Source organism: Narcine bancroftii, chromosome 1, assembly GCF_036971445.1.
Source record: "Narcine bancroftii isolate sNarBan1 chromosome 1, sNarBan1.hap1, whole genome shotgun sequence".
Taxonomy (NCBI): Eukaryota; Metazoa; Chordata; class Chondrichthyes; order Torpediniformes; family Narcinidae; genus Narcine; species Narcine bancroftii.
This window is the reverse complement of record NC_091469.1, coordinates 109,015,968-109,043,919: the sequence shown is the minus strand read 5'-3', so window position 1 is coordinate 109,043,919 and position 27,952 is coordinate 109,015,968. Positions and strand designations below refer to the sequence as shown.

Sequence of the window (27,952 nt, the reverse complement as noted above, 5' to 3'; positions counted from 1 at the left end):
TCTTAAAACTAACAAATTCTTAGTGAAGGACAAGTTTTACATTGTTAACAAAATTCATTTTATCATGTAACTTTCCTTTACGGCTTATAGTCTGCAGGTTCCAAGATCTCATGAACCTCATGAATCAGGATCTTGTCTTACTTATCTTCCCAGTTAACATGTCTGGCCATTTTGAGAACTCTGAGCTGACAACTCAATTTTAAAGAAAGGGCTGTGTTATTAGCCCTCTCATTACATCATTACACTGTTGGACTTTGTTACCAGAGTGTAAAATCTGGCTCCAGTGTTGTCATTTTCTTTTTTTCATAACATGAATATTACTGTTTCAGCCAGCAGTGATTGTCTGCCCATCCAAAACTGCCCCAGAACTGTTTTTTTTTGCCAAAATGATTCAAAGTCTGAAACAAGACCAGTCATTCACACTGGTCTTGTCAGTAATCCAGTCATTGAAAATGTTATTTTTTTATTCCAAGTTTAGAACATAGAACATTACAGCATAGTGTTTCTTTACTTTGTGCTTTTTCTAATGGTCTAAAGTTCTATTATTCTGTGGCAGAATTTCAACTTTTGCATTAACAGCTTAGCCAAGATTAATGTTCACATGGTAATATCTCATGTATTTTCTGGGCGTTTGAATATGACTGTAATAATGTGAATACAATAAACCTCAATATATTTAAAATGACATCACAAGGTCACAATGTTACTGACATCAATTTCATCAAAGTCGGACTATAAAATATTGATTAAGCTTTCAAAGAAAATTCAGGTTAGAATCTTGAATCCAGTTCTTTTCACCATTTGTTGATCTGAATAACTCGACACTGATAGTGGAATAATTTCCTCACGGGATGGTTCCAATTATGTTCCCCAATGGCACAATGGAATGCTCCATATATCTTTGAAGAATCAATTAGAATTCATCAGCTTCAGTTAAATTAAGTAAAACTTAAGATTTCCTTGTGCTTAAATATATCAATTGCTGTACATTATATGACATATTCATTGTTAGACCATAGTGTTATGGTCCTTAGACCGACCCTTTGGACTGTGGACTGTCATCATAAAGGATAGAATTCTGCTGGGAATTTTCCAGAGTAAAACAGCTGTGTGACTTGTGGTGCAGCTGGGTTGAGCTGTGCAGACAGAGAGAGAATGGAACGTTCAGAGCAGCAGTTGGAGCAGTGGAGACCAACTGGAGAGCTGAGTGAAAGGCACATGCCTCATAAGATAATGAAGGGTTAAAAATCACTATTTGAGAACTGAGGGAAGCCCTCTAAGGAGGCCTTGAAAAAGGATACGTAGGCTTATGGCCACTCAACATTAGTCATTTCTCTCCAACGTTCAATACAATGTCCTTTTATTATTCATTTGGAGGAACTGAATTTGGACATTAAGCTTTGGGATTGAATTGTGTGGACTGTGTTTTCAGACTGACTGACCTGGGGTTTTGGGGGGATTTTTTTCTTTTTGAATATTGTAATGTTCTGGGTTATTTTTTACATACACACTGTTTATGAAGAAATTATATCTGTATATTTGTTTTGGTTACATATAAAAGGGTTAATTGAGTTAAGACGTTATATTGTTAATAGTCATTAATAAATTTAGAGTTAAAATTTCACCCTTTTGAATTGCATCTTGTGTTGCTTCTGTTTTGAGGCAATAACAAAGTGGGGGCTCATCTGGGATCCAAATAAATTTGTGAGCTTGGATGTCGATTGAATCAATCTGGATCTTGGTGATTGGGGAAATTCCAGTCTGGTCTAGGGAATTTCTTTTGTAAAGGTAATTAAAATTAACAGCAACAAACTAGCAGCCATGGATATTGAGGGATTTTTGGCATTACCTTTTCTTGGGAATTTGAAGAAGGCTGAAAAGTAACAAGTTGATAATATCGTCAGTAGAACCACAAATGAAAAAGGTGGAGAAGCAGGAAAGTTTGAAAAATTAGGTATAGAGCAATTTTCCAGAGTAAAACAGCTGAGCAAATAGAGTTGGAGTTAGAGATTAGAATTGGAGGCAGCCGAGAGACAAAAGAAATTGGACATAGAAATGGAACTGAAGAGATTGGAAATAGAAGCAGATGAGAAACAGAAGAGATTAGAAATGGAACTGAAGATATTAGAACTACAAGCAGTGGAGAAAATTAGGCTACATTAGCTGGAAAAAGATAAGAGTGGAAAATGACAGGAGAAAAGAGTCCCGAGATCAAATTCTTGGTCATGGTGAGAGGTTTATGGTCAGTAGAGAAGGTAAGTCAATTCCTCCATTTGAGGAAGCTGAGATAAATAAATATTTTCAGAACTTTGAGAAATTGGCTGTGAATTTAAATTGGCCACAAACCTATGATCTTTGAAGTTAAAAAGTGTAATTAAAGGAAAAGCTCAACATGCTTATTGAATCCCTTCATGGACAAAAGGGACTTGTTGAATCCCATTGAGGCCAAAAGGGACTTGATGAATCCCATTGTAGCTATAAGAAATGGACTATGTTGGCCCATTGGCCAAAACCGAAGCTGGGAATCAGTATTTGTTGACAATTATCTGTGCAGCCACAAAGTTTCTGGAAGCCATTCCTCAGAGAAACATTAAAGCAACGGCAATTGTGAAGGCGATGTTAAAGTTTTTCACCTTGGTTAGCCTGTCTAGATAAACTCAGTCAGATCAAGGGAGTAATTTTATGTCAGGCTTATTCCAACAAGTGGTTTATGACTTGAGAGTTAAGCAGATTGTCTCTTCTTCATATCATCCAGAGAGTCAAAGGGCCTTGGAAAGGTTCAATTCGACCCTGAAAAACATGATGAGAACTTATTGTTTTGAGAATGTAAAGGATTTGGATTAAGGTGTTCACTTGCTTTTATTTGCAGTGAGGGAGTGTGTCCACGAATCACTCAGTTTTAGACCATTTGATTTGGTTTTTGGACATGAGGTGAGAAGTCTGTTAATGTTATTAAAGGAACAGTGAGTTAATAATGATGTGCATTTAAATTTGTTGCATTATGACTTTAACTTCAAGGATTGGTTGCATAACGTTTGTGAGATAACGAAGGAGAATTTAAAAGCTATTCAACAGAAGATGAAGGTTTTGTATGATTGCAAGGCAAAGATGAGAAATTTTAAACCTGGTGACAAAGTGTTGGTTCTGTTCCTACACATTCAAATCCTCTTAGGGTTAGATTTTCAGGGCCCTATGAAGTTAAGTCTAATATTAATGATATCACTTATGTTATTCAAACATGTTGAAGAATGGTATTATTAGAAAGTCTACATCAAATTGGAGTTCACCAGATGGAACTGTTAGGTTTTGCACTGACTATAGGAAGGTAAAGGTTGTGACAAATGCTTATCCTATTCCTAGAGTGGATGATTGTATAGACAAGGTGGGGAAGGCATAATTTATTTCTAAAATTGGCTTGTTGAAAGGTTACTGGTGTGTTCCTTTAACAGTTAGGGGTAAAAAGATTTCTGCATTTTTAACACCTTCTGGGCTGTATGAGCACAATGTCATGCCCTCTGGAATGAAGAAGAATCCAGGGATATTTCAAAGAATGATCAATTCTGTAATTCAAAGGTTGAAACCCACAGGTGGTTACATTAATTATTTAGTTAAAAGTAGTTGACACGTGGGAAGAACAAGTCACTCAAGGAGTTAGAAGAATTGTTTAATCGACTTTCAAAAGCAAATCTCACAGTTAATTTCAGTAAAATGAATTTGGCCAAGCGACTGTTACTTATCTGGGTTACGTCCTAGGACAGGGGCAGTTGATGCCAGTTGAGGCAAATATTTTGACTATCTCTGAATTCCCTGTTCCAATTAGTAAGAAAACTCTTTGAAGGTTCCTAGAAATGATTTGTTACTATCACATTTTGTAAAAGCTTTGCAGATATTACACTCCCTCGAACAAAACTGATTAAGAAAGGGAGAAAAAAATTGTTTGCTCGAAATGTTGCTGTAAAATTGAAGGCCATTTTGTGCCACCAACCTGTGCTTAGGTCACCAGACTTAAAGAAACCTTTTTTTTTAGCCGTAGATACCAGTGGTGAAGCTGTGGATGCTGTCCTGTTACAGAAGAAGAATGGTGATGATATTGACCATCCTGTATCATACTTCTCAAAGAAGTTTAATGATCATCCTAAGAATTATTCCACCATTGTTAAAGAGTTATTAGCTCTTGTGTTGATGTTTACACTGATCGTAATCCATCGGGGTTTTTTTCTGTAAAATGAAAAATAAGTATAGACGCTTGTTAAATTGGATTTTGATTTGACAAGAGTATGATCTGATGATAACACACATTAAGGGAAAGGATAATATGATTCCTGATTATATTTCTTGATGCTAAACTTTATAAATGAAATTAGTTACTGTGTGAACATAGTGTTTTTCTTTATATTGTAACACCTTAATAAATTACTAACATTTTATTCTTGCAGACCAAAATGTTCTTTGTGGGTGGGAGACCATGGACAGACCTTTTAGTCTGTAGACTGTCATCATAAAGGATGGAATTCTGCTGGGAACCCTGTGTGACTTGTGGTGCAGTTGGGTCGAGCTGTGCAGACAGAGAGAGAGAATGGAACATTCAGAATGGCAGTAGGAGAGGCAGAACTGCAGTTGGAGCAGCGGAGACCAATTGGAGAGCAAAGTGAAAGGCACATGCCTCATAAGTTAATGAAGGGTTTAAAATCACAATTTGAGAACCGAGGGAAGTTGTCTAAGGAGGCCTTGAAAAGGATACGTAGGCTTACGGCATCTCAACATCAGTCATTTCTCTCCAACATTCATTATGACGTTCTTTTAATATTCAGTTGGAAGAACTGAATTTGGACATTAAGCTTTGGGATTGAATTGTGTGGACTGTGTTTTCAGACTGACTGGCTTGACTGACTGACCTGGGGTTTTGGGGGATTTTTCTCTTTTTGAATATTGGGCACAGACTAATGGTCTGGGTTTATTTTTACATACACACTGTTTATGAAGATATGATGTCTGTATATTATAGGATACTTATAGTGGGGTGAATTGAGTTAAGACGTCATATTTGTTAATAGTCCTTAATAAATTTAGAGTTAAAATTTAACCTTTTTGAATTGTTCCTTCTGTGGCTGCTTGTTTGAAGCATTATAGGAATTCATCCTTTACATGGAAATAATTATTTTTTAAGATGTACATGTTTTCATTTTTATGGCTTATCATCTTTGTTTTATGTAAATGGAACTCTGAGCTCCAGACCAATCTCTTCAAAGTCACTTCCTTTTGTTTATAAGCAGCAAGGATTGTGCTTTTCTTTAATTTTATATTCAGGTTTTATGCTTATTCATCTGAAGCACAGGGATTGGAATATTATAGAAGATGAATAAAAGGAATTAACCACGCCATCACTCCCATCACCGCAGATTGCTTCACAGTTTACAACCAAGTCTGAGCTCACATTTTCTGCTCTGATTTTTTTTTGTTTTCTGTGCTGTGTATCAGGAAGAGCAAGGGTGTAGCCATGTGGTGACAAAGCATAATGGAACACCAATGTTAATTTCCAGTTGTAAATAACAGCCTGACTTATTTACTATTGGTGAAGAAGGGAAAATCAATGCCGGAACTGCATGCAAGATTGTGCACCTTTGTGGCAAGAAACAGGTCAAGGAGTAATTTCCCCAGTCTGTTGTTGAATTAGAAAAGAAAACACAGGTAGATGAGTTTGACAATGAGATTCTATTGAAATAATACCAATCATCAGTCATCCATGTTAATATGACAGGAGTACTGTCAATATGACGGGTGTGCTGTCATTATGACGGGAGTGCTGTCATTGTGACTGAACACTTCAACGTTACAAAGAAGGCTTGCCAATGGAATGCTTTTTTGAGGAAATTTGGTATGTCACCAAAGACTCTAGAAAACTTCTATACGTATACTGTAGCAAGCATTCTGGCTGGTTGCCTCACTGTCTGGTATGGAGGCACCAACTCTCAGGAGAGGAAAAAACTCCAGAGGTTTGTTAATTCGGACTGTGACATCACAGGCACCAGACTTCACTCCATCGAGGACATCTACATGAGGCGGTGTCTTAAAAAACCCAGCTTCTATCCACAAAGACCCCCCATCACCCAGGCCACGCCCTCTTCTTTCTACTACCATCCGTAACATGGTTACAGGAGTCTGAAGATGAGCACTTATTGGCCCAAGGACAGTTTCTTGCCCGTTGCCATCAGGTTCCAGAAGGAACAATAAATAACAGACACTGCTTTACTCTGAGTTTTTCTCTTTCTTGCCCTATTATTCTTTATTTTGCAAGGTGGGTTAAATAAAAGTTTGCACTGTGATGCTGGCACAAAACAAAAATCTCATGGCACGTCCATGACAATACATTCTGATTCTGAGACTATCACATTGCGAAGACCTTTCTACTTGCAGTTTTACTCTGCAGTTTCCTTGTGTGGGAGTGCCCCCTTGTGGAAGAAGTATGCACATTGTGTTGGAAGGACAATATATCAAGCTGAGAAATTGACTTCAATTTAGCAATGTCCAAATAGCACTGTGGATGTCTCTGATTGCGAGTATAGAAGTCTGAAAAAGAACTATTATATTAATTTACAAGCTTTAGTAAGCAGCATTGTTTGGTTCCCCTGTGTAATGACCTATTCAGTTAATTGCAGCTCAACCTTTCTATTGATTTATAAAAAATACTCACAAGTGCTGGCAACTCAGAAAAGGATATATCACAATACAAGCAGCATCTTTTCATCTACAATGGAATGTTGCAATTAAATATGATGCTTGTACAGGGTGGGGAGGGAATTGGAGAGACCTGGATAATGTGATGTGAAACTGTGAATGCCAGAGGCATGCTCTTTGTGCAAAAAAAGACTGCAGGAAGATGTTCCTGGCAGGAGGTTGCCAGGTAGGTCTCTGTACGGTGTGATATCACGCAAGTGCAGTTTATGAATTATTGCGTTTTCGGGGAAGCTTGTAAGAGAGGTGAATCTCAGACTCCACTCTTATGAGGACTCAAAGAAAATTAAATGAAACTTTTAACATGGGGCACGGCCAACCTCTCTAATGCAGCACTGGATGGTGAATTATGACATATGGAAGCATCTGGATTGGCCCTGAGGCTAAGAAGCTTAGAATGGCCATTGATTTATACAGGCAAAGCAATTCAATGAGAGGTTGCAGGCGGTCACTTGTCCCAGAGAGGACAAAATATCCTCTTTGAATGTTGGTCCTTTAAAAGCACTGATTTGGCAAAGCAATTGTACACAAAGCATATATTTCCACATTTATGTATAAAATGTATGTAAACATTATTTTGTGTACACTGAAATGTTTGCACTCATTTCCTGTTGAGGTGCAACTCATCATGAAATAGGACCAGGTACCTCCAGGTATAATTTCACACAAACACTGGCATTATTTCCTGGACATAATTTGTGCTGAGCCATATTGATATTTGTAATTGAAAACTGAAACTGGTAGAAAAACACATCCTACAACCTATGATTTTTATGCATGATCCAGCAATGAGCAAATCATGAAGCAAATCTCTGATTACATATTGATTATAATCCAGCTGGGACACACGGAGCAACTGTGATGGATTATATCATATTTTATATTGTATATAGATGTTTTTAAGGAGACAGATTGTGGGGATAGTGTAGGTCACAAACAAACACAAACACTTAACAAAACAGATCTCATTTCAAATGCAAGAGCTTTGCTGAAAGTGAGTCAAGCAGGAACCGAAAGCCTTTGCAAAGACAATAAAACAAGGAGACTGTTTTGCTAAAGAACTTCAAAAGCAGGTGTAAATGGATTATTGATTTGAAAGCAATAGATGAATGGGCTCAGATGTTTGGGTCACAATCTGTCTGGATAATGTTCTAAGAAGGTCATGTGGTTTTGCAATGTGAGAGAGAGAGAGAGAGACCAACACTTTTTCTAAGAGAGAGAGAGAGAGAGAGAGAGAGAGAGAGAGAGAGAGAGAGAACTGGATTCTGCAGACATGACAAGCTGGCAGCTTGTTGAAACCCCATTTTGAAGATCAGTTCTGAGTTCTGAGTTCAGCCTAGTTTGGACATGGAGACACACAAGAAATGCTGCAATCCAGAGCAATAAATAATCTGCTGGGGGAACTCAGCAGGCCAAGCAGCATCAGAGAGGAAAAGTAGAATGGTCAACAATTTGGTTTGGAACCTTTCCCACATCTTTTCTTTGTGGCAGCCATGTTCACTATTTTTGAAAATTTTAGACATTGCAGCTGCTGGCTATCAGAAAATGATGGAAACACTCAATAGGTCAGGCAGCATCAGAATAAAGAAGAGTTAGTACCATGTAAAAACTGGGAAAGCAGATAGTTTAAAGTTGCAGAGAAGTTGGAGAGAAGGATGAGGTTAACAACAGTAACATCCATAAGTGTGAGACTAGAATTGCCATGGGACGAGTTTTAGGAGTTATCCAATTAATTGACTTAATAGAAGCAGTAAAAGGCTAACAATGCAGTCAGACATAAAAAATTTGGTCAGCCAGACTTGCAGCTTTGTATGCAATTCTGGGCACCTCATTATCAGAAGGATGTGGAGGCTTTAGCAAGGGAACAGAAATAACTTAACATATAACATAACATAACATAACAATTACAGCACGGAAACAGGCCATTAGGCCCTTCTAGTCCGCACTGAACCAAACACCCTTTTCTAGTCCCACCTCCCTGCACAATGCCCATAACCCTCCATCTTCTTCTCATCCATATACCTGTCCAACCTTTTCTTAAATAATACAATTGACTCCGCCGCCACTATTTCTCCCGGAAGCTCATTTCACACGGCTACCACTCTCTGAGTAAAGAAGTTCCCCCTCATGTTACCTCTAAACCTCTGCCCCTTAATTCTTAACTCATGTCCTCTTGTTTTAATCTTTCCTCCTCTTAACGGAAATAGTCTATCCACATCCACTCTGTCTATCCCTTTCATAATCTTAAATACTTCTATCAAATCCCCTCTCAACCTTCTACGCTCCAAAGAATAAAGACTTAATCTGTCCAATCTCTCCCTATACTCTAGATGCATAAACCCAGGTAACATTCTGGTAAACCTTCTCTGCACTCTCTCCACTCTGTTTATATCCTTCCTATAATTAGGCGACCAGAACTGCACACAGAACTCCAAATTAGGCCGCACCAACGTCTTATACAATCTCAACATCACCTCCCAACTCCTATATTCCATGCAATGATTGATAAAGGCCAGCATACTAAAAGCCTTCTTCACCACCCTATTCACGTGAGTTTCTACCTTCAGGGAACGATGTACCATTACTCCTAAATCTTTCTGCTCTTCTGTATTCATCAATGCTCTCCCATTTACCACGTATGTCCTATTCTGATTCTTCTTACCAAAATGAAGCACCTCACACTTATCAGCATTAAATTCCATCTGCCATTTGTCAGCCCACTTTTCTAAGCAGCCCAAATCCCTCTGCAATCCTTGAAAACCTTCTTCATTATCCACTATTCCACCTATCTTAGTATCGTCTGCATATTTACTAATCCAATTCACCACCCCATCATCTAGATCATTAATGTATATAACAAACAACAATGGGCCCAATACAGATCCTTGAGGCACACCACTGGTCACCGGCCTCCAACCTGACAGACAATTATCCACTACCACTCTCTGGCCTCTCCCTTTCAGCCAATGTTCAATCCATTTGACTATCTCAAAATTTATACCTAACTAACCTTCCATGTGGTACCTTATCGAAGGCTTTACTGAAGTCCATATAGACAACATCCACTGCGCTACCCTCATCCACATTACTGGGTGATGTCTGGATGAGAGAGTATGAGCTGAAAGGAGAGGTTGGGCAAACTTGTAGCATTTTCTCTGGAACATCAGAGATCTGATAGAAGTTTATAAAATTATGAGATACATACTTAGAATAACCAGGCATTCTCAAACTTTTTCTTTCCACTTACATTCCACTTAAAGGTGGTATGTGGGTGGAAAGAAAAAGTTTGAAAACCACTGTTTTAATCCTCCCTCATTGACTCATTGTGTGTACAGTTCATAACTCCAAAGGAAATGGGCCAGTGTCATTTTTTCTCAAGCAAAATATTTCAGTAACATTTGGGGGTAGAGCAGTGATTCCCAACCTTCTCTTCCCAATCACATATCACCTTAAGCAATCCCTTACCAATTACTTAAAGTGGTATGTTAGTGGAAAGAAAAAGGTTGAGAACCACTGGAATATTTTTCCTATGATGAAAATGTCAAATACTAGAGGGCATGCATTAAAGATTATTGGGGGGTAGGAGAAGAAGGATTTAAGGGAGATTTAATTTAACATCTTTTTTTAAGACTACAGCATGGTAACAGGGCATTTCAGCCAATGAGTCCGTGCCATCCAATTTACACCCAATTAACCCCCAGTACATTTAGAATGGTGGGAGGAAACCGGAGTCCCTGGGGAAAACCCACACAGACACTGGGAGAACATACAAACTCCTTACAGAACATCATGGAATGTGAACTCCAGTCATGATTGCTAGCGCTGTAAAGGCATTGCACTAGATGCAATGCTAACTGTGCTACCCAATGTGGATTGTAAGTTTTTTACACGGAGAGTAGTTGGTATGTGAAGTGGGCTGCAAGGAGTAGTGATGGAAGGAGGTGTGATAAGAGCCCTGTCCATAGACATTATATGCAGGGAACAGAGCACTATGCATCACCTGCAAACAGCAGAGATTTAGTTTATTTTGGCATCACGTTCAGCGTAGAGGGTCTGTGAGGCCTGTTCCAACACTGTACTGCTGTTTCTTCTAAGCAAGCATCATATGTTGGTAACACGGAGGCAGTAGGACATGCCCAGTGGGTCAAGCTTTACTGATCTAAAAGAGAAAAACTGACCCTATACTCACAGACAGATAACTTGCAATGAAATTGACAAGTTCTAAAATTTTAAATTTAAATTTAGACATACAACTCAGTTACAGGCCATTTCAGCCCACGAGTCTGTGCCACCCAATTTACACCCAAATAACCTACACCCCAGCCACGTTTTGAACAGTGGGAGGAAAGCAGAGCCCCCAGGGAAAATCCACACAGACACAGGGAGATCGTACAAACTTTTGACAAACAGAGCGGGATTCGAACCCTGGTCTTCATCACCGGCGCTGTAAAGGTGTTGCGCTAACCACCACATGAATATAGACAAGAGTCTGCCAGGTAGTTTGAAAAGTCTAGGAGGCTGCAAAATGTCCAGCTGGAAGCTGTGCTGCTGTTCTTCAAGCTTGCATTGAGCTTTGTTATAACAGAGCAAGAGGTTACCGAGTAGGGGTGGAATAGGGAATTAAAATGGCAGAAGCTCATTGGCACACCTGGCAACATTGTGAACAAATGCATTTGTTTGGAAGAAGTCCAAATGAATTGTTGACTCATCTACAATGTTAGTTTGGGTCCCTAGGGGGTTAGAAAGGGTTGGAGTTGCAACTTCTGCAGTTGCACGGGAAAGTGTGGTCAAGAGGATTGGTTATGATTTCCAACACCTGTCACTTTTATTTATTTTAACAACACTCTCCTGACTGGACTCTCATTTTCATCTACCGCTACAGAGCTGGTGACCTGCTTTGATGCCTGGACCTGCTTTAGAACGTCACATATTTACTGATAATATCTGAATTGCTCTCTGCTGATGAATCTTTTGCAGCCCCACAAACTTGCAGCAAGCCTACATTGCTCCAATTCAGATCTCTTGTGCAGCATTCATCTTTTGTGCAATAGCACTCTATGGTGTTCTTTTAGCTCTCTGGCCCGTAAGCTCTGGAATTTCTTCCCAAGTTCTCTCTGCCTTTCTCCTTTTTTAAATTTTTAAAAAAATTTTTCACACTATGAACTGACCAAAATACACATAAACCGTTCCCTCTTGAATATACACAGTGTCATTTTTTCCCCTTTTTCCCCCTCCCTTCCCTCCCTCCCTCCCACCCCCCTCCCCACCCACTCAACATTCAACCTAAATGATACATTAAACCCATTAAACAATGTCATCACACAATGAAAATAAACAAGAAATTTGTGTCATCTACTTTGACATACTGGGTCAGTTCATTTCGTCTTCTTCTCCTTCTGTCATTTTAGGTGGTGGAGGTCCGCGGTAGGACTTCTCTGTTGTGTTCCATGTACGGTTCCCAAATTTGTTCAAATACTGTGATGTTATTTCTTAAATTATATGTTAATTTTTCCAATGGAATACATTTATTCATTTCTATGTACCATTGCTATATTCTCAGGCTATCTTCTAATTTACATTTTTTTTCTACAGCTAAGGCTATCATAATAAATATTTTTTGTGCTCCATCCAAATCGAGGCCAAGTTCTTCACTTCTTATATTACTTAGAAGAAAGACCTCTGGATTTTTTGGTATGTTGCTTTTTGTGATTTTATTTAATAATACCTGTTTAGATCTTCCCAAAACTTTTCCACTTTCTCACATGCCCAAATTGCATGTACTGTTGTTCCCGTTTCCTTCTTACAGAGAAAACATCTATCTGATACTGTTGGGTCCCATTTATTTAACTTTTGGGGCATGGTGTATAGGCTGTGTAACCAATTATATTGTATCATGCATAACCTCGTGTTTTTTGTATTTCTCATAGTTCCAGAGCATAGCTTTTCCCATGTTTCATTCTTTATCTTTATGTTTAGATCTTGTTCCCACTTTTGGTTGGGTTTACAGCTTATTTGTTTGTTATAAATCTTTTAATTATCATTGTGTCTGTAATCACATGTTCAAAACTGCTTCCTTCTGGTGACCTCAGCCTGCTTCCCAATTTGTCCTTCAAGAAGGTTTTAAGTTGATGGTATGCAAACATTGTACCCCGAGTTATACCATATTTGCACTTCATTTGTTCAAAAGATAATAATTTATTTCCCAAAAAACAATTTTCTATTCTTTTTCCCCCTTTTCTCTCCCATTCTCTAAAGGAAAAGTTATCTATTGTGAAAGGGATTAGCTGATTTTGCGTCAATATTAATTTTGGTAGTTGATCATTTGTTTTTTTTCTTTCTACGTGAATCTTCTTCCAAATGTTAAGCAGATGGTGCAGTACTGGTGAATTCCCCTGTTGCACCAGCTTTTCTTCCCACTTATACAGTATATGTTCAGGTACCTTCTCCCCTATTTTATCTAGCTCTAATCTGGTCCAATCTAGTTTTTCCCTTGTTTGATAAAAAATCTGAGAGGTATCTTAATTGTGCTGCTCTATAATAATTCTTAAAGTTTGGTAGCTGTAAGCCCCCTTGTTTGTATCATTCTTTTAATTTATCTAGCACTATCCTCGGTTTCCCCCCTTTCCATAAGAATTTCCTTATTATTTTCTTTAGCTCCTTGAAGAATTTCTCTGTTAGGTGAATTTGTAACGATTGAAATAGGTATTGCATCCTTGGGAAGATATTCATTTGAATGCAGTTTACCCTTCCTATCAGTGTTAGTGGTAAATCCTTCCAATGTTCTAAGTCTTCTTGTAATTTCTTCATTAATGGCCTAGATCTGCCTTTCTCCTTGAGGAACAGCTTAAAACCTGCATCATTACCTCTGCTTTTGCATTCCTGTCCAAATACCATTTATGGTCCAGCTTCAGATTTTGACAGGTAACTCTTGGAATGCATTAAGATGATAACATTGCTAAACATGTCCAATTTTTTTTTAAGACATATAAATCTGGTTGCTATCAATATGTTAATTCGGGGTGGATGAAATTGTCTGAGTGAAGCTTCAAGTACAGCATAAACACTGACCTGGACCAAAGAGCCAAACGGTTGTTCGTCTGCTGTAATTTCTCTGTAGTGCTGGTTGGAAGAGAAAACACACGACAATGGCAAGCGATACATAACCAAATTGTCAGTCCATAAAGAGAAGAACAAGGATGCTCAAAAAGGATGAAAATTTGATTGAAAAGAGGTTTTTTTGGAGCAAAATGAGAATGATTCTTGCCTTTGTGCCTCAGGAAAATCTACTTGCTGTCTAACATTAGAGTAATCTACAGCAAAGGCCCTTTGGTCCACAGAATTGTGCCAACCTAACAACCTACTCTTCCAACTGCCTAGAATTTCTCTACTACATAACCCTCCATTTTTCTCAGTTCTATGTATCTATCTGATAGTTTCTTAAAAGTTCCTGGCACATACCTCCACCACCATTGTGAGCAACACTTCTACCATTCTCTGTGTGAAAAAACATACCTCTTACATCCCCCCTGCACTTACTCCCAAGCACCTTAAAACCATGGCCCTTTGTGTAAGCTATTTCAGACATGGGGAAAAGCCTCTGCCCATCCACACCAACCAAACAAACATTCTGCCAGTGTCCCATGAGTTCAGGCAGTCTGGTTGTTCCACATCAATGAGGTCTGACCATTTATAGTGACATCAATCAGGCATTCCAATTGCTATACCCAGTGCCTTACCAAAGCATGATGAGGTTGAAGATAATCCTAAAAGGTGCCTGACCGCAGAAAAAAAATTCACAGGGTGACCACTAATTTCCAGCCTGAAAATGTCTGACGATAACCACACCTATCCAGCTGTTCATCTGAAACAATTTACAGACAAGTAGCTGCTTAGTATTCTGGTCCCAAAGAGGGCCTTCACTCATTTTAGCTCACCAATTACACTTCCAAGGGGAATGGAGAGGAGCAATAAACACCAGTCCCATTTTTTTAGGCATCAGGTTTCCAAGATAGCATTGCATTAAGTGATTGTCAGGCCCTTTTCTTGAAAAGTAAGTCATGGGGGATTTCCTTAAATAGTCTGCTGAGTGCATGCTCCCCTCCCCAGTGAAAAAATGATCAGATCACCCCTCTCACATTTTCCTTCCATTCATTCACCACAACTGAGATTTAGTTAATAGGATTCTTTAAGTAAATACTCATACAAATCCTCCGTGATTCAACTATTAATTGAACAATAATATTTATTTCTTTTAATATTCCACATAAGTACAGTGCATATGTATTGTTTTTCTGTATGTCTCTAGGAGTTTGCAGCGTGATGGACCGAGGACCGGAAAACACTGTTTTGTACTTATATAACCATATAACCATTTACAGCATGGAAACAGGCCATGTCGGCCCTTCAAGTCCGTACTGGTTCACTTGAACAACTCCACTAGCTCCTCCGCAAACTCCTGAGGAAGTAGAGGCTTTCTTCATGATGCCATTGGTGTGTTGGTTCCAGGAAAGATCCTCCGAGATAGTGACTCTATCTTTTAAGCTAACAGCTCCTGTGTTTCTTTAACTTTTTTTTTACTTGTACAATTGAGTTATAAATAAACTTGAATGTGGTTACATTCACAAACTCTGACCATGCACACACTTTTATTGAAATATCTTGTTTATCTGGAGTAATTTAGAAAAAATATTTTCTCAGCATTTCAATTTCAAACATTTTCTGCATTTTTTTTTAACAGTTTGTCTCACTCCTGAGTTCCATTGGGGTTTTTCCAGTACAGTTTTGTGATTTAAAAAAAAAATCAATATCTGGGATCAGAGAACTATGATGAAATGAAATTGTACGACAATTCACTCGTTAATTCACAGCAATGTCACTAGGACCAGATAGGCTTGTATAATAAGGAAAAGCTAAAAAAGCTGGGACATTTTTTCGCTAGGGTATAAGAGACTAAGGGTGGAGGGGGAGGGGGGTCTTCATGGATGGAAATAATATCAAGAGGACCAAAATAAGGTAAATAGCCATCATTTTTTTTCCCTAGGGAAGGGGAACCTAAAACTAAAAAACATATTTAAGGTGAGAGGGGGAAGATCTAAAAGGAATTTGAGGGACTTTTTCAGAAAGAGGATGATGAGTATATAGAATGAGCTTCCAGAGGAAATGGTAAAGGTGGGTATAATTGTAATATTCAGACAGATACATGGATAAGAAAGGTTTAGAGGGATTTGGGCCAAAGACAGGCACATAGGAGTAACTTAGGTAGACAACTTTTTCAACATAGACAAGTTAGGGCAAAGAGACTGCTTCTGCTGTAAAACTCAATGATGCTGTAACTCATTTAAAAAAAAGGTAGCAAATATACCCTTCCTCCAATCTGCACGTTTCAATAATTGTATTAAGGGAGATCAGTTTGAGAAAGATTTTTGTGAGGAGGCATAATTTGCTATCCCATGGCAAATCGACCTCCCAACATTTTGGTAAGTACAAATGTCTCCTTCACAGAGCCGATGTACTCCGGAACACTGAAGTTCTGTGATCTGGCTGAACAGTACTTTGCCTAGTGATAAAGTTCCAGATATGAGAGAGGTCTAGCAATTTGTCTCTAACATTGGTTTCAATCTCCAAGAACCATGGATATTTTTTAATAACTTCTCCAAATGGTGCAGCAATTCCCATAAATTCTCATGACTGAGGTTAATTTTTGCTGGGCATAGTTATAAAGCATTGTGGATCAAAGGCAGCTAAAACAAAAAGTGAAGACCTTATGAGGGAAGGGGAAGATGCACTCTGATGAAAGGAAAGAAGAGAAAAGGAAGAAGGATGGTGTGAGAGTGTGGGGGGAGTGGAAAAAACAAGGAAGAAATAGGTCAAAGAGATCAGGAAAAGCAAGGGGTTGGGGCACAACAAAGACGGGGAGGTTACCAGAAATTGGACGTCCATGTTGACTGTTTGTTTGAAAGCTCCCAAGACAAAATGTAAGGTGCAGTTCCTCCAAGTTACATGCAACTTGAACTTGGCAGGAAATCAGACCATCGACGAACATGTCAGTGTGGTAATTTGATGTGGAATTGAGAGCGGCTGTTTCAGGTGAGATCCTGGTTGTTGCAGTGGAAAGAGCAAATGTGCTCAACAAAGATGCTGTCTATGTATTCTTGGTGAGTTTGTGCAATGCATCCTGAGGATGGTACAAAATGCTGCTACCCTGCATTGGTGGTGGAATGGGTGAATGGTTGTGACTGAGATGCTTATTAAGTGGGCCATTCTGGCCTATATTGTGTCGAGCTTCATTTGTGTTATTGAAGTTGTACTCATCCAAGCAAGTGGAGCCTATTCTCTCTCTGCTTGTCAAAAACCAGAATTCCTTGCAGGGCTCCAAACCCAACCTTTGAAAGATCTTATCAGCACTTGAGCCCTAACTTCTCCATTTGCACCTGCTTTTGAAAATTTCTTTCAAAGCAGTTTCATTGTCCTTCCAAAATCACTGGTGCCTCAATGTCTCACTTTCAGCAAAGTTTTTGCATTTTGTCCTGTTTTGCGGTAACTGCCAAAATGTTTGGCCTGGAAGTCAGCCTGAAGAAAACTGAGGTCCTCCATCAGCCAGCTCCCCACCATGACTACCAGCCCCCCCACATCTCCATCGGGCACACAAAACTCAAAACAGTCAACCAGTTTACCTATCTCGGCTGCACCATTTCATCAGATGCAAGGATCGACAATGAGATAGACAACAGACTCGCCAAGGCAAATAGCGCCTTTGGAAGTCTACACAAAAGAGTCTGGAAAAACAACCAACTGAAAAACCTCACAAAGATAAGCGTATACAGAGCCGTTGTCATACCCACACTCCTGTTCGGCTCCGAATCATGGGTCCTCTACCGGCATCACCTACGGCTCCTAGAATGCTTCCACCAGCGTTGTCTCCGCTCCATCCTCAACATTCATTGGAGCGACTTCATCCATAACATCGAAGTAATCGAGATGGCAGAGGCCGATAGCATCGATTCCATGCTGTTGAAGATCCAACTGCGCTGGGTTGGTCACGTCTCCAGAAGATCATGTTATATGGCGAGCTCTCCACTGGCCATCGTGTCAGAGGTGCACCAAAGAAGAGGTACAAGGACTGCCTAAAGAAATCTCTTGGTGCCTGCCACATTGACCACTACCAGTGGGATGATATCACCTCAAACCGTGCATCTTGGCGCCTCACAGTTCGGCGGGCAGCAACCTCCTTTGAAGAAGACCGCAGAGCCCACCTCACTGACAAAAGACAAAGGAGGAAAAACCCAACACCCAACCCCAACCAACAAATTTTCACCTGCAACCACTGCAACTGTGTCTGCCTGTCCTGCATCGGACTTGTCAGCCATAAACGAGACTGCAGCTGACGTGGACATTTACCCCTCCATAAATCTTCATCCGCGAAGCCAAGCCAAAGAAGGAGCTCTCCTTTGTGAAGTGTTACTCTGTGAAGTGGCCTGCACACTAAACCCCCCCCACCCCCACAATCTATCTCTTTTAAAGACATATAAAAAATAATATACCCCATAACAAAATGTACATATGCCAATAATCATGGAAGAGAATTCCAGAGATTTGACACTCCTATACACCACACTTTTAAATGAATTTCCCAAATTGGAATTCTCTGTCTAGTAGAGATACTTCGTTAAATGCATTAAAACACAGATAGTTTTTTTCAATAAGAGGGGGACTAAGGGTTATGTACAACAGTAGGGTAGGGGGAGATGAGTCCACAATCAGATTAACCACGATCTTACTGAATGGTAGAGTAGGTTTGATGCTCCTATTTCTGATGTTCAGAGGTCAAAGTTCAATGTACAGATTTATTGCCAGATGACATACATGATGTTACATACAACCCTGATTTTCTTTTTTCCTGCAGGCCAGGCAGAATTATTGGTAGCGATCCTCTTGAGGGATTATGATGCCTGACTCCATGCTTGTGCATAACAGCAGAGAACTGTGGGTGACTATGGCTGGAAATTCTGCCATGTTCTTGGCATACTCATTCGAAGAGTATGTAACTGATACCAAATAGACTTCTGATGGCAAAAACCAATGGTAAAAATTTACCATGCTGACAAACTCTTGCAATCTTTTATCGTTTTTGGCCTGGAAAACATTTTTATGGCCTCCACCTTGTCAGAGAGTGGCATCACTCCATGCTGTTCGATCCATTGGCTGAGGAAATCGATGGAGGGCAAGTAAACTGGCATATAGCCGGATTGATAGTCAGCCCATAGTTACTTGGTTGTTGGCATAGTTGACACCAGTGATGGCCATGCTCTTGACGAGAGCAACTGGTGATCAATATATCGTCAATGTAAATAAATACAAAATTGAGGCCACAGCCCACAAAGTTCATAAGTTGCTGGAAAGTTTAAGCAGCATTTCGCAACCCAAAAGACATAGGCAAAAATTCACAAAGGCCAAATGCCGTGATGATCGTCATCTTCGGGACGTCGTTGGGGTGGACTGGAATTTGATAATATCCCCTCAGCAGGTCGATTTTGGAGAATCCAGGTTTGCAGTGAAATTCTGGATATGCGGGACAGGGTACAGGTCAGCTGTCATGACGTTGTTTAACCAGTGATAATCTCTACATGGTCTCCATCCTCCAGTAGCTTTTGGTGCCTTGTGCAAGGGGGATGCCCATGGACTGCCCAAATAATGGACTATGCCCATGTCCTCCATTTTATGGAACTCCCCTTTCATGATTCATAGCTTGTCCGGAGGTAGCCTGCATGCCCTGGTGTGCAATGGTGATCCTCTCATGGGGATATGATGCTGGACCCTGTGCTTGGGCATAACAGCAGAGAGCTGCGGGGTGACTATGGCTGGAAATTCTGCCAAGATCGTGGTGTACTCGTTCAAGGAGAATGTAACCAAGACCAAATGGGGTGCTGGCAGAGTGGCCTGATGTAAGGCAAGGAATTTGAATATTTTGGAGTTAACCAACCACTTTCCCTTTTGTTCTGCTAATAGAGAGTTAGCTCATAGGGAATCTGTGCCTAGCAGAGGTTGTGATACATCAGACAACATGCATGTCCATTGCAATCAGTGAGGGCCAAATTCAAGTGTAATAGTCCGCACTCCATATGTTCTAATATTGCTTTTGTTAGGAGCTGTAAGGATGGTCCAGACTTTCCATTATGGGTGTCCCGGCCCATAGGAGGCGAAACAATGACATCCGTTCCTGTGTCTACTAGGAAATTTCGACCTGACTGCCAGTCCCATAGGTAGAGGAGGTTGTCTGAATGGCCAACCATCGCAGACACTAGCAACAACTGGCCTGGGCATTTCCCTGGTATGACCAAAGGCGGGCAGCAACAACCAGCCACAGAACCCCAAGTCTGATGATAATTATGCCAGTGTTTCTTATTTGGAATGTCGTCACTGCCCTGTGTCCTGGAGCATTGACCCATCAAGTTCTCTGGCATGGCGTAGCAACTAAATCTATGGTGGCTCCGCCATGTTGTTTGCATGCCAGAGGATATCATCACGGGGTGCCAGTTCACAGGGGTTGTCAAAATCGTCATTTGCCAGGAGCAGACAAATGTCCTCAGGTACCTGCTTGAGGAACAACTGCTCAAAATTCAGACAGGGCCTGTGGCCATACACTAGCACCAGCATTTCATTCATAAGGGCAGTCGGCGTTCAGTCCATTTGTAACAGCCTTGCTGCTCATTCGCAGTGTGTCAGTCTGAATGTGCAAGTCAGTAGTGCTTTCATGAACCTGTTATACTCATGGGGGTTGACTCAGGAAATCAACAACCCTTCCTGCCATGTCCTGGTCCAATGAACCAACCACATATTAGTACTTGGTGGAGTTCATTGTGATCTTACGAACATGGAACTGGGCCTCTTCCTGCTGAAACCAGACTACAGGCTGTGAGGTCCAAGAGGTAGGCAGTTTAAGCACTACCACGTTCTGAATGTTTTCTTCTGTCGACTTGGGTCCAAATTGCCATTTGTGCCCATCGGGGTTCACCTCCGTAGTTGCTTAGTATGAACTAAACTCTCCAGTCTTCGTAGTTGAGTAAGACCAACTACACATGCTTTTAAAGCACCCTCCCTCCCGACGGTCTTCACGACGCTCAGCCCAGAATAACGTCATCTCTGGTGATTGGTTGCAAGCCCAGTGCTTCAAGGCTTCCTGTTCTTGCCGACTCCAACCTCCGTGATCTGGTTCATAGTTTAGCGCGGTTCAGCCCGGTACAGTGTGTTCAAAAGGTACTTTCAAATCACTCAGGTAACATTCATTAACAGCTAAGAACACAGAATTCAGTAAATGCATCACTAGCCTGACACCAGCATTAAGAAGTTGGTCTCTTAATAAGCCGGACTTGTTTATTTAGGATCTAACTTGCAAAGTGAAAAATTATTCATTAAAGACACAATGAATTCAATCCAGCTATTTGCTATTCTATCATGTCACGTTCAATCAAGTGATGGAATGGGTCATTGTGATTGTTAGGTGTTGTTTGTTAACCAATAACCTGCTTTTTAATGAACAGCTTCTGCAAGGGCCATTCACCTCCAGACATCATTGCAGTCTTAATTCAGATCTGGAGCAGGCAATCATCTCTTCCTCAGGTCACAGCTTCTGGAGTTCCTCTGTACAGTCTTGTGGGGCCAATCGACTGCAACTACTTTACCTTCCTCCAGCATAAAATGCTAGATACTAGGATATCCATGGATGGCTGCATAATCTTCAACTACCATTGTAATTTCTCAAATTATAATTATAAAGTATGCAGCAAAACCTGGTTAAAATTCAGACATAGGTTGAGAAGTGACAAGCAACACTGATGTCACCAATGATCAGCTTCCATCATTAATATTCCATGAAATTGCCATCAATAAATTTTCATCCTTGTCAGTCCTGGGATCATGTTTGTTCACCAGATCATCAACATAACCACAAATACTGCAGAGTAGGTTAGAAGATGATTACTCTCTGGTGAGTAACTCAATTTATCTATCTTTGGTGCGACCTGCAAAGGGTCAATCAATAGATTCATTCACAACTCTCCACTTGCACTTCCTACAATCTAAAACCATCCAGAATAAAGCAGCTAACTTAATCAGCAAACACACCCTCCCTCTGCCCTCTTCCCACTTCATCTACCACGCTTCCTCAAACTTTGGCACGATATATCCAATCCACAATATGTACTGTGACAGAGACTGCATATGCTGGAATCTAGAACTGCTGGACGAACTCTGCAGCATCTATAGTGGAAAGGAAATTGTCAATATTTCAGGTTGAGTCTCTACATCATGAATAAAGCTTGGAGAGGGAAGAAAGCGATATAAAGACAAAGGGGGGAAGTGGTGAGGCAGAAGCAGAAATTAGAAGAGGAAGGAAGATGGATGAATGTAGCCAGGTAGAGGGGGGAGGGGTGGAGTTGGAAACATGTGGGTGATGGCTGGAAACGGACAGTGAGGAAAAAAATGGGAAGATGAAGCTAAATGTGGGAGGAAAGGCGAAAGGAGGAGACGGCTGCTGGAGGGTGATGAGTGGGTACACAAAGGCTACCAGTGTTAGAATCTGATAAGTAATGAAGGCGATAATGGGGACCGCTAGGGGAGAGCTGAAGGGTGGGTCGAACCTGGAGGGGGAGGGGGGTCTTGTTGATGAAATGTGTGGGGAGAGGTGGATGAAATTTGGATGGGGGGTTGGAGAGGAGTGGGGGAAAGGCAACTAAAATGGGCGTATTGGGGATGGATTGGAAGGAGAGAGGGAAAAACAGGATGCAAGGGTTATGGGAAATGCAGTGTTTATGTCATTGGATTGTTGACTCCCTCGGCAGAATGTGAAGCATGAAAGGCTGTTCCACCAGTTAGTATAAGGCTTCAGCCCTGGAAGTGTGGGAATGGGGAGGTAAGATGAAATGCGAGCAACAGATCGGGAAGGCTATTGTAATTGGTTTTTCCATTGTAGAGCGGGGCACATTGGGAGCACTGAATGCAGTAAATGAGACTGGAGTAGGTGCACATGAAGCTTTGCCTCATCACCTGGAAGGGCTGGGTGCTGATGACGATGGAGGTTTAAGAACAATTGTTTCTGCAGAATTTCTGTGTTTTTACTTAACAGAATTTATATAACTTTAAAATCTTAGAATACATCAGCCTTGTTGACAGACAGTGAAATGCTTCTGATCAGTGATTACTGTTGTGAAACAGGAAACATAAAACAACCATGCATCAGGCTGGATTAAAAGGCAATGGCTGAGGGTTTGTAGATCGCCCAGCAAGGTGCAATGGCTGTTTCAGTTAGGTAACCTAATAGAGGTCTGCAAGATTATGAGAGGCATAAATAGGGTGGATAGCCAACATCTTTTTTCCCTGGGTAACAGCTGCAAATGCCAAAGGGCATTTATACATGTGAGGGGAGATGTCACGGGTAAGTATTTTTACACAGGGAGTAGTGGGTGCCTGGAATGCATTGCCAGGGTTGGTGATAGAGGATGGTACAATAGGTACATTTAAAAGACTCTGAGACAAGCACATGGATGCAGGAAAAATAGGGAGTAACACGTATGAGGTGGAGGTTTAGGTTGTTGATAGGTTTATATAGGTTGGCATGACATCATGGGCCGAAGGGCCTATTCTCAGCTGAATGTTCTATGTTCTAAAATGCCAAGGGTCAGGGAGAGCTGGGAAGGGACGAATTGACTAGGAAGTCACAAAGAAAATGATCCCTGTAGAACTGATGAAGGATGATGTAATCTTTTGCCCCAGAAGAGGCTGCTAGGGCAAAAGATTAGGACTAGAGGAACTCTCTCTGATTTTATCGAGAGTCCTTTAAGAACGGCTTCCAAACCCATAATCGCAATCACCTCATGAAACACGTCCACTTCTTTCCTCCAGCTCTCAAATCATCCCAGCTCAGACTAACTTTTTCATTTTACTCACAATCGTGAAGCTTATCGTGCGGCTGCTTTTGTTTCACGTGAAATGTACATTGACTCAATGTCCCTCTACTCCTCAGTGATCCTGTAATGTAATCCAGAAAACATGCTCCGCAAAAACTACCTTTGTTCATTTCCTCTGCCCACCAGAGCTAATATGGAAAATAGAATATAAGAGTAGATTATTTGGCTCTTCATAACAGTTCCTCTATTAAGTAAGATCATGGCTGATCTAACCTAAGCATTACCTTCCTGCACTCAATTTTTTTCCTTGTTTCCCTTAAAATTCTACTTTCAGAAGATAAGAAAATATACAGCAGGTCTAGTTTACTGGATTTCTCCTTTTATTGTAAATGATATCTAGAATAAATCTGGTCAGATTTTTCTGCACTCCCTCCATAGCAAGTATACATTTCCTTAAACAAGGAGACATATCTGAATATAATCCGGCAAATGTAGTCAAATCATGGCTCCATATAATTGGAGAACCATGTCTCTGCTTTTGTACAGAAATCAATTTCCAATAAAGGCCAACATTTTGTTTGCCTTCATAATTGTCAGCTTTGAAACTTTTCATTCACTTGCCACTTTAAAACAACTCTGCTGTTTGCATTTTTTTACTAAGTGGATGACCTCACATTTTCAACATTATGATTCATCTGACACATCCTGAACCATCTGTTTAGTCTGTCTCTGTACCTCCCAGTCCTTTCTGCAATCTTCTGACTGCCCACACTGGGATCATCTGTGAACTTAGATATAAAAAATAACAAACAGAAAAATAAAATTGTATTTTGAGCCTGAGAGGTTGGACTCACCCCCCACCCCCCACCCCCCCCCCCCCCACCAGCTTGTGACCTCTAGTAAGCTTTCAGATGGTCATTGGTCATGCTGAGGCTCCACTGCCTCATGCTGCCGATTCTGGGGCAGGTCCAGAAGCCAGTCCTTCCCACATTACAGACCTAGGACCTGTACCAGTTCCCAGGGTTGCAAAGGAGCCACCTGTTTTGAGACAAAGCACCAGAATTCGTAAACAACCTGATAGGCTGACATATTCATAAAACATCTAATTATATTTCGATTGCTTGCTCAATACTGGCGTATTTTGGCTGTTAGAGTATCTCAAGGCCAAACACGGTATCCATGTATCACTTGCTTCAGTCTTTCCTAGCAGCTGTCCTTTTGATTTTAACCCTTCTTCTGCCGGGGGGAAGCTGTGGTGAATGTCTGCCAAGCTGCCTGTCTCCCCTCTGGCGAGCCTTGCTATACTAACATTGGCTGTGCATTATCTCTACTGTTAAGGACATTCCCCTCGGGTATAACTGTGTATACACCTATTGTCTTTCATTATTGTACCATGAGTTTCTGCTAATAAAAGCCATGATTATTGTTTGACCACATTGTCTTTGTCTACTTCATCAACTGACACTTCAGGTACACCACTGGCCTACTGCAGGGGGCAACCTCTGTACCTGCAGAAGAGCATGGGGACAAGACAACACCTGGCCGGCTGTCAATCAGCCAACCTGAATGGACCAAGCCCCACCTGGTCAGGTGTCAATCACCCTCCGGGATATAAGCCTGAGCCGGCCCTTACGAAGTCACTCTCAGAGCTTATAGCAGCACAGTCTCACACCTGGTTCTGTAGAGTTTTACGTCAAATAAAGCTTGTTGTACAGTCTTTTGGTTTTGTGTGTTTGCTTCTGACCGACAGCACACCACACAGAGTGAAGTTTTTATATATTTTTAATGCTTTTCTGAATAATTTTGGGAGTTATTAAAGCTAGAGTGTCTGATACCATGCTTGTTAGCTGATTGTGTTAGAGTGGTTTCAGTTAAGAACATGGAAATTATGCTGGACAAATTGTAGGTCATGACATAGTTACAGTAAATTACAGTTAAAAGCACATAAAAGAAAAAAGGAATGGACCCTGACAACATTTCATTTGTAGTTCGGTGATACAGAAATAGCAAGACGTCTAAACAAACTATTTCTTTATAGCTATACTACTGTGACAAACCCAGTGGTGCAAAATGTAAATCTAGTTAGTCCTGTCTGTAAAACTTGAACTAATCCCAAGTGGCTAACCACTGCCTTTTTATTAATCTCCAGTCATCAGTAAAGTCATGGACAGAATAGTCAATTATTCACCAGTAGCATGCTCAACTGGGCATGCTTCGGACAAAAAAAAAGAAAGGAAAAGGGGGAAAACAGAGAGGAAAGGGAGAAGAACAGAAGGGTACAGAGGAAGAAAGAGAGGACTCAATACATTAAATCAGAAAATTCTAATGTTGGTACCAGTGGAGAATGCCCAGGATAGACAGATCAGTGTTGGCTTGGGAAGGGGAGCTGAAATGGCATACAAATGGAAGCACAAGATGGCCATTGAGGACAGAGCGTGGACGTTCTGTGAAATGATCCGGCACTCTCCGGCAATGCATTCCAGCACCACCACTCTTTATTTAAAAATTATTACCTCCTACCTCTTGCCTGAACTTTACTCCATTCAACTTAAGAAGATGTCTTCTGGTATTTGCTATTTTGACCTGGGAAAAAGATGATGTCTGTCCATCTATGCCTCTCATTATCTTATATAGCTCTATTAACCTTTGGAAGCCATGTCCTGGTTTTCAGGGACTACAAACAAGCGCAAATACTCCATGTCTCGGCTTTTGCAAATGTTTGCTCATGGACCCAGTCATGAGTATATATTATGAAAGGTTAAAAAGCCTGGAGTCCAAAGTCATCTCCCAACCTTCATTGCTCCAAAATGAAAAACATTAGCTCAGTCAACCTTGTCTCATGTTCTCTAATCCAGGCCACATCCTAAACCTTCCTGTAACGAGGCAACCAGAACTGAACACAAGACTCTTAAGTGTGGTTTACCAGATTTTTATACAGCTGCAACATTACTATATAAATTGTAACCTCGCACTAAGCACTTTCCAAGTGCAAAGTCCACCTCCTGTGTGATGATTCCTCATTCCTCAATCTTCACACTATCACTGAAGGGAGAGGATTTTGAATCTAGGGCGTCATGCCATGAAAATACATCGAGTGACATACTATTGCGAGGAGTCTTGCCTCAGAAATGAACATACAATTTAAGAAATAACATCACAGAATTCGAACAAATTTGGGAACCGTACATGGAACACAACAGAGAAGTCCTACCGCGGACCTCCACCCCCTAAAATGACAGGAGTAGAAGATGAAATGAACTGACCCAGTATGTAAAAGTAGACGACACAATTTTCTTGTTTATTTTCATTGTGTGATGACATTGTTTAATGGGTTCAATGTGTCATATAGGTTGAACGTTGAGTGGGTGGGGAGGGGCGGTGAAGGAGGGAAGGAAGGGAGGGGGAAAAAGCGGAGAGAATGACTGTGTATATTCAAGAGGAAATGTTTGTGTGTATTTTGGTCAGTAAGGTTCATAGTGTGAAAAATGAAAAAACTTTAAAAGAAAAAGAAATTAATCAGCGATCCCAGTGGCAGGCTGCTTTTCCATGCTCCATTACTGCATAATGACTTAATCTTTCAAAATTAGCAATCATAATGGGCTAATACAGATCGACCAAAGACAAGGTTGATGGAGTACAAATTAATACCATTTTATGTTTCATCCAATAGGCAGAGCAAATAGCTTTTTTTTAATATGAGGATCTTCTGAATGTTGTGATTGCAAGCTATCAAATATCAACAGATGCTTTATGTCTCTCAGTTTGGAAGAAAGATAAGACTTTCAATCAAAAATCATTGAAGAAGAATCTCAGAAGGTTAAAAATCAACTTATCTGTTTGAGGCACATTGTTGTACATCTTCAATTTTGTGGGGTTTTTTTCTGGAGGCACTTGATGTGGAAAATAAAGCCTGAGGGTGGCTGTAAAAAGAATGTTAGATCAGTAATTGCACACACTGATAAGCCACATATTCTACAGAGAATCAACTTCAATTTCAAATACTGTGTGGCTGATGAGTTTACTTGTTGCATTTGCTACTGAGTATTCCATTGAATCAAGAGAAAATTCTTGTTCCTTTCTAATCTCTTCCAGATCTTATTTATCCATTTATATACCTGACTGCAGAAGTTCTCAAAGGGCCCATTTGATGAAAAAGTGTGGTTTACTATTGAGAAGAGCTGCTGGTCATGAAGGACTTTTCTGATTCTGAAATTAATTCAACATTCAGTTGATGTTGGGTTTAAAGAGAATGAAGCATCAAGATCATGAAGAATTAAATTTAAATATTTTTTTAAAATTAAAATGTTTATATTTTTAAA

The 27,952-nt window shown here is 40.4% G+C and overlaps 1 long non-coding RNA gene across 4 annotated transcripts; it reads right to left on the bottom strand.

Moving 5' to 3' along the window:
* Nucleotides 1-450: 450 nt before the first annotated feature.
* LOC138742152 (uncharacterized) lies at nucleotides 451-26,323 on the bottom strand. Of its 4 annotated transcripts, XR_011344011.1 has the most exons (6): nucleotides 26,154-26,323; nucleotides 13,801-13,851; nucleotides 10,733-10,891; nucleotides 3,986-4,218; nucleotides 2,634-2,790; nucleotides 451-899 (listed from the first exon to the last, which is right to left on the bottom strand). It is a non-coding gene; the product is annotated as an uncharacterized lncRNA (long non-coding RNA). The 4 variants fall into 4 exon arrangements; XR_011344028.1 differs by lacking the exon at nucleotides 10,733-10,891 and having other exon boundaries at nucleotides 26,147-26,315; XR_011343993.1 differs by lacking the exon at nucleotides 10,733-10,891 and having other exon boundaries at nucleotides 26,154-26,313.
* Between the last annotated feature and the right edge of the window lie 1,629 nt (nucleotides 26,324-27,952).